Raw genomic sequence first — 7509 nt, 5'->3', positions numbered from 1 at the left:
AAGAAAGAAAAGCTTGTAGTTAGTTCAAGGACTGTTTGTTGGCCTTTAGGACTGTTTTCCAGTCCAGTCTGTTGGGGCACCAAGCCCTGGCCCCAAAATTCACCTTCAGCATTCCCTGGGGACCTTGCTGCTTTGTTCCCTTGCTGTTCTGTTGCAACCCCTTAGTGTTTTGCTTCCTTGGGCAGGATCAGATCAGGTGCAATTCCCACAGTGTCTCAAGTGTTGTCCCCTGTAGGGCTATGGGTCAGTGAGGGACGTCATGCGTGTCTCACAGTGGGGCCGGCCATATGGTCCTCTCTGTAGACTGGTTGCTCTGGGCAGGAACATCGATCGTCCCTTAAGGCCTGTTGGGCCAGGATATGCTCCACTCTTTCCTCCTCCCCCTTCATCTGCTCCTGTGTGCTCTGATCAGACATGTCCCTCTCCCGGAGCTGCAGATTCAGTGCCATCCTCTGAAATAAATTCTTCTCGGGGGAGAGGCAGGTGTCCACGTAGTTGGGATTTGGGCCGCCACCTCATAAAATGATATTTTTTTTAAGTGAAGGAAGAGATGTGGCTAAACAAATGTGGCTTAGAGATTATTTTTCTTCAAGCAGTGGGAAGATTACTGATGAGTGGGCATTTGCATTTCTATACTGACTTAAACTATACAGTTAATTTGAACTTTTAGTTTTACTAAAAAATATTTCTATAGCTTTAACTTTTTTAGAGATACTTAAATTCACCCTAGTTTTTGATACTGTTTTTGCTCATTGGGCTCATAATTTACTTGAAAAAATTATCCAAGCTTTATTTTGTCATGTTAACAAGTTTACCACTTGTTACTTTCATCAAAGAACAATTGCTGCATGTGTTCAGTTTCCATTTGAATTGTTTGTGTGCACACTCCCACTGCATGCATATTGACTGCAGGGTGGGGTTATTTTTTACTTACTCAGCAGCCTACTGTTAATACACTTGATTCCGAAGTGGAAGCAACTCCCGGGCAACTGTTTTTTGGGTTTTTTTGCTGAACTGATTTTTGCTTCCAGTGAATCAGTTTACTGCTTGCTGTTTCATGCCTACCGGAAATCAATGGACCTGCTGTTTCTCTTTTAAACATTACCAAATCACATTTCCTCTCTGCCCAGCTGAGGTGGACGTCGTCAGTCCATTATCAGTGACTAAAAGATTATCATGACCAATAAAATATGAGGGGATATGACCCCCAAACTGTAGCCCCCCAAAAGCTATGTACTTAAATTTTTTACAAAACAACGGTGTCACCTTCAAAGTACTCTCCATTACACTTAATACATTTGTCAAATCTGCAATTCCATTCTTGGAAACATTTTTCAAGCTCATCTGTTTGGATGGCTGACAGCACTTTCCTCACTTGTTTCACCTCTTCTATGTCATCAAATCACTGTCCTTTCATGTCCTTCATTCAAGGAGATAAAAAGCAATTGCATAGAGTGAAGTCAGGTAAGGTGCATGGGGCAAGAGGCATGCTGTTTTTTGCCAAAAACTGGCACACACAGATGGCTGTGTGAACAGGTGCATTGTTGTGGTGGCCAACCAGTCCCCCGTCCACCACAAATCAGGCCTTTTTAGTCACACACTGTTATACAATCTTTTCAGAACCTCTAAATAGAAGTTTTTGTTAACAGTCTGACCTGGTGGAACGAGCTCCAAATGGACTGAGTTGACAATTTTGTCTGTTCGGAAGTTGATTGATGCCCAGAACAACATTTCACCTCTTTTGAAATGAGAAAACCACTTGTACACTTGAGTTTTCCCATAGTAAAATGAGGGAACTTGAGTATTTCCCTCGTAAGCTGTGTTCAATATCACAACAGTTTCTGTGGCATTTTTCTAGAGTAGGAAACAAAATTTCACAGATACACTCTGTTCTCTTGATTGGCCATCACCAAAAAACTAGGTTCAAGGGGAAAAGCTTTATAAAAAATTTCACTGTGACCAAAGAGAACCTTCCAGGCAACACCACTGGATGCACTAACTCAGAGCAAGTTGGTAGGTGCTCTCCTAGAGGGAAAATCTCCACCCAGTGGAACTGTTTTCTGGGCTCCTAAGTGAACCCTGTAGTTTTAAGTACATTCCCTGCCCTGGACTACAAAACAAATTCAGGAGCTACTTTTACATTTTACTACTTAGAAGCTGACTTATTCTAAGATATTGGGAGAAAGATGAGGATGTCTGATCCCATAAAGATTTCCAACCTAGGAAACTCAAAAGGACAGTCTATTCTGTCCTATAGGGCTACTGAGTCAGAATGAACTCAAGGCAATGAGTTGGGTGAGTCGCCCTGGTGGTGCAAACAGTTACAGGTTAGCGAGAGAAAGACCTGGCGATCTGTCTCTGTAAAGATTACAACCAAAAACCCCATTTCTACTCAGTCACCCAGGGCCACTGTAAATGAAGTTGACATAAGGACACCTAAAACAGCACCCCAAGAAAATAGGTCCACTCTTTCTATGATTGCTCAACTACATACAGTATATCTGAATATTCAACTACTATAATATGGGTCCGTTTTCTAAAGAGAGGGTTAATTATACTGCTGTTTTACTCCAACCAAATTGACTATCCAATATTTTCAAACCCAAAGTCACCTCGACAGAATAAATGAAGTATCTTATTGACACTTTCCTTGACTAGGTAGGAAAGTTTATTCCATTTGGACGGTTAGACGTCTTCCTAATTCCCAGTCGTGGCGACTGGTTTCCTTAGCCGCCCCATTATTACTTTCTCTTTTAAGGATTAAAGTTCCTCTGGCTGTTTTGGCCCTTCCACTCAATTAAACTGTTTTGAAATCATAGATGTGTTAACCTTACAAAAGAGAAGATAAACTTTTCTCACCATTTGGCTTCAGGGGCTGTCAGAGAACGCAATGCAAGAGAAAAAAATGCTTTCATAACCCTGAATAAGAATTTAAAAGCCTAGTTGAAACACAGCTGAAAATCCACAAGAGGGAGATGCTTGCCAATCCGCCAGAAAATACTCTTGGGAGGCCCTGGAGTCAGCCTCGGATTCGGGGCAGGAGTCAGCGCCGTCTTTAGTGCCTGGGGATTGGGGAAGATACAGCTGAAGGAAGAGCGGGATAGACTTCACGACGGTAGCAGCGAAGCGTGAGCTGGGTCTAAGGCCAGGAGCACAAGGTGTTGCCAAGCTGCAGAACAACCCTCCTGCGAGTAGTCCCCAAAGAAAACTGGTGGCCGTCGGTGAAGGCACTTCCGCTTAGCAACCCCACGCGGTTGCTAAGGAGGGGCAACCCGGAAATGGTTGTATTTATTTCTCTTGGCTGGCTCTCAGTTCGTCCTATCAGGTTTTCCGCTGTCGCCGGGCCGTGGGCGGAGCTAGAGTTAGCGGTTCCGGTTCAGCTCCTGCCGCTTCTCCGCTCCGAGCTTCCCCTCCCCTCCAGCATCTCGCCTCCCTCCCGTTCCCGGGAAAGAGAGAAGCCGCAGCTGTGGGTGGGTAGAGAGCACTCGGCGCCTTCCAGAAGGGACCGCGCCCGCAGCACCTGTGCCTGGAAGCGCTGCCGGACCAGGTATCCGCCCGGCATCGATGGCGCTCGGGAAGCCGGGGTCCAAGAGAATGGGTTGTCTGAGGATGTTGGTAGGGGCCCTTCCCCTGGGTTGGGGTGGAAGGACGCCAGGATCCCGGGTGGGGTGCAGGCCGGCGTGTGTGTCTGTGGAAGGTGTCGGTGTCCGAATGGAGGGCGCAGGGCTGCTCCAAAGCGATGTGGGTTGCGTAATTGAGGTTGGCGGCGGAGTCGCCCTCTTGGAGTGTAGGACTTCGGCCCGGGAGGACGGGGATTTTGCCCCCTGGAGGGTTTGCTTTGAAAGGGGTAGCATCCTCAAAAACCCGAAGGAGAGCATGATTCTTGGCTAGGTGGCTGGGGGCCCCAGCTCCTGTTTTCCTTCGTCTGCCTCCCCTGCCCAACCTGTTGGGAGGGACAGAGCAGAGCTTCCAGGGTCGCAGGGTTCCCAGTGGCTGGGCACCGCGGGGAGCCGCCCTTTGCAGAGCTCGGGCCGTAGAGTGGATGAGATCTCCTTCCACCCAACTTCCGTGCGCTTTCCCCACTTCTTCCTTTACTGCTCCTTCACCCCAGTGCCTTAGAGGAGCAATGCCCCCCAAATGTGTAGACATCACGGCTTAAAAGAAAGGATTTGTTGCTCTTAATGATTTTTGAGATGTTTGGAAAGTGTCCGAATGATTGATATACTACTCAACCAAGTCTTTCAGCCGTTGTTAAATCCAGTATAAATTATCTTAGAAAAGTGCAATTCTGGAAAGCACTAAACTATAGGCCTGTCAGCAAGTAGATGTACATGTGTAATTAAGGGAACCATATAGGCAAAGCATGTTGAGGCAAGTTTTTTCCAACCTCTGTCTTACCTGCCAGTAAACCTGCCCTATTTTAATGAAGCAGAACGATCCTCTTCATTTCTATTTCAATCAGTGACTGAATTGCTAGGAACTGTGTGGTGATAGACGCCCCAGAATAGATCTGTGAACGTTCACAGAGACAAAATTCTCTGCTGTTGAGCCTACCTCGTAGTCTTTTAAGGATATAACTGGTTAAGTGTGGAAGTATTGGCTTTGAAGTCGGTAAATCTGGGATAGAACCCAGGCTATGCCACTTGCTAGCTGTTGGTTGACCTTGGACAGATCATGGAATCTACCAGGGCCTCCGTTTTCCTCATAAGTAAAATATGATTCTTACAGTGTCATAAAAGGCATATTGTATTTAAATAACAGCTCATCATTTCAACACCTAGGAAATGGAATATGAATTATTTTCATGAATATTAAAGTTAGTGGTACCCTAGTTTTGTGGAACAAGTTTGAGAAGGGGATTGGGTTATAATATTCCAAGATATATGTATATATACAACAGACATTAAGTGGTTTCTAGAAATTGAACATTAAGTAGCATGAAATTTAAGTATTAGCGGTGTCTTAAAACTCATAGTAATAAAGCAGAATATGTACATTTTTTGAAATGGCCAAGGTCATTTGTTTGTACCCTGTTTGAACTGATAACAAGGAAAAGATTTTTTGAAAGAATATGTAAGTAGTAAATAACATCACATGTCTCTTTGAAGAGAATTAAAATTGGAACAGAAAGTAGAAAATACCTGTAATTTTAAGATAAAGATTTACATCAGTAGCATAATCCATGTTTTTTTTTAATCGTTTTATTAGGGGCTCATACGACTCATCACAATCCTTACATACATCAATTGTGTAAAGCACATTTGTACATTCATTGCCCTCGTCATTCTCAAAACATTTGCTCTCCACTTAAGCCCCCCGCATCAGGTCCTCATTTTTTACCCTCACTCCTCCCTACCCCTCCCTCATGAGCCCTTGATAATTTATAAATCATTATTTTGTCATATCTTGCCCTGTCCGACATCTCCCTTCACCCACTTTTCTGTTGTCCGTCCCCCAGGAAGGAGGTCACATATAGATCCTTGTAATCGGTTCCCTCTTAGCATAATCCATATTATTCAAACTAAATAAACTTTAAAAATTCCTCTATGTATAATACTTTTCTATAAAATTGATAAAACTAGAATGTCTTCCCTGAATAACTCATAACTAGAATACAGAAATCATGAAATCTTTATATTAATTATTTTTATAGTTAGGTGAGCTTTACAGTTAATATAGTTTGTTTCTTGACATAATTTTAGTATTTTTAATTTCAAAATATATTTTATATTTAAGCAAAGGACAAAAATCAAAACAACTTGTTTTAACAATAGATTTCTTTGTGTGAGTGAAGTGGGTATAAAGTTTGTAATTTATATTCATTTTAGAAGTTTTTTTAGAAAGCTTTATGTTCTGAAATTCGAGAAACAATTTCAATTATATTTCCCCCCATATTTCTCTTTTAAATAGAGTTGAAGTTGTTTTGCTATAGTAATAGATTTTTCAAAAAGATTATCTTACTTTTTGATTGACTCTCTTGAGAGTATAAAGTCTTTAGTATGGATCTAAGTTTTTTTGCTATAATTTTCTTTATTTTTTCCTGGATTAATTTTTTATTGTATATATATATACATATATATATGAAACAAAACATTTCATTTTGACAGTGCATTATTGTATGTATTTATGAAGTTACTATATTTCTTGTGAACATTTGCAGTGACATTGGTTGCATTTTTCACAATGTGTCAACAGCTCATTGTGTTATTTCCAGTAATTTGGTTCCTTTGTCCCCTTGCCCTTTCATTTGATTTTGAGTAATTGTTAGGCCATTTGTTCTCATATAGATGATGTTTCATAGGTGCACAGTACTCACTAGTAATATTTTTTATTTTATGGGCGAAATCTGTTATTTTGCTGAAATGTGACCTCAGTTTTGGTTAAAGTTTATGGATTATCCCAGGTTGAGTGATTGTTTGGGGAAGCCCTATAGACTCATTTGTTCCAGTAAGTCGGGACTTTTGAGTTCTGTTCTACTCAAAACCAAAATTTTTCTTATTTCTGTCAGGATCTATCTATTTTGGCCATTAACAGGACTGTTGTCAGTGACACCTGGGCATCATATAGTTCTTCTGGTAGATTAGACCCTGGTTCCTAAACTTATTTGGCCTATTGTTCCCTTTTCAGGAAAACACAAAAAATTACTGGACAGTCCCCTGACCATTACTTCAGAGGTGACTGATGACAGTGAGGGGTTTTTGGGTAGTTATCTAGTGCTGCTGTGATAGACACACCACAAGGGGTTGCTTTAACAAGCAGAAATTTATTTACTCATAGTTTAGGAGGCTAGAAGTCTAAATTCAGCATGCCAGCTCTAGGGGAAGAATTCTTTGTCAGTTCTGGAAGAAGGTCCAAGATTGCTACTGGGGTTGTCTTCATGTGGCCTGGTATCTATCTCTAGTCCTTCATTTCTGGTTTGCTTGCAGACTGAATATCTTTTATGTTTTAAAAGATACATCCTACACTAATCTTACCTCATTAACTAGACCATCAATTCCAAAATGGGATTATAGCCACAGCACAGATAGGATTTACAACACAATACTTTTGGAGTACATAATTCAATCTTTTTAAAAAAATCATTTTATTGGGGACTCATAAAACTCTTATCACAATCCATACATACATCAATTGTATAAAGCACATTTGTACATTCGTTACCCTCATCATTCTCAAAACATAAGCCCCCGGCATCAGCTCCTCATTTTTACCTTTCCCTCCCCCTCCCTCATGAACCCTTGATAATGATTAAATTATTATTTTGTCATATCATACACTATCTGACATCTCCCTTCACCCACTTTTCTGTTGTTCATCCCCCAGGGAGGAGGTTATATGTAGATCCCTGTAATCGATTCCCCCTTTCCACCCCACCCTTCCTCCACCCTTATGGTATCACCACTCTCACCTGGTCTTGAAGGGGTCATCTGTCCTGGATTCCCTGTGTTTTCAGTTCCTATCTGTACCAGTGTACATCCTCTGGTCTAGCCAGATTTGTAAGGTAGAATT

General features: G+C 41.7%; 1 protein-coding gene across 5 annotated transcripts in view; it reads left to right on the top strand.

Annotated features, from left to right (window-relative positions):
- The first annotated feature begins 3456 nt into the window (after positions 1–3456).
- Positions 3457–7509, top strand: part of CSNK1G1 (casein kinase 1 gamma 1) — a 180310-nt gene continuing 176257 nt past the window's right edge. For all 5 annotated transcript variants that reach the window (XM_045294944.1, XM_045294945.1, XM_045294941.1 and 2 more), the window contains exon 1: positions 3457–3547. The gene's annotated coding sequence lies outside the window, so the exon portion shown is untranslated. The remainder of the gene's footprint in view (positions 3548–7509) is intronic.

Source organism: Echinops telfairi, unplaced genomic scaffold (assembly GCF_000313985.2).
Source record: "Echinops telfairi isolate 266 unplaced genomic scaffold, ASM31398v2 ScPeMD7_4048;HRSCAF=4782, whole genome shotgun sequence".
NCBI classification, from domain to species: domain Eukaryota; kingdom Metazoa; phylum Chordata; class Mammalia; order Afrosoricida; family Tenrecidae; genus Echinops; species Echinops telfairi.
The sequence above is the reverse complement of the archived record's forward strand: the minus strand, read 5'-3'. Positions and strand labels throughout refer to the sequence as shown.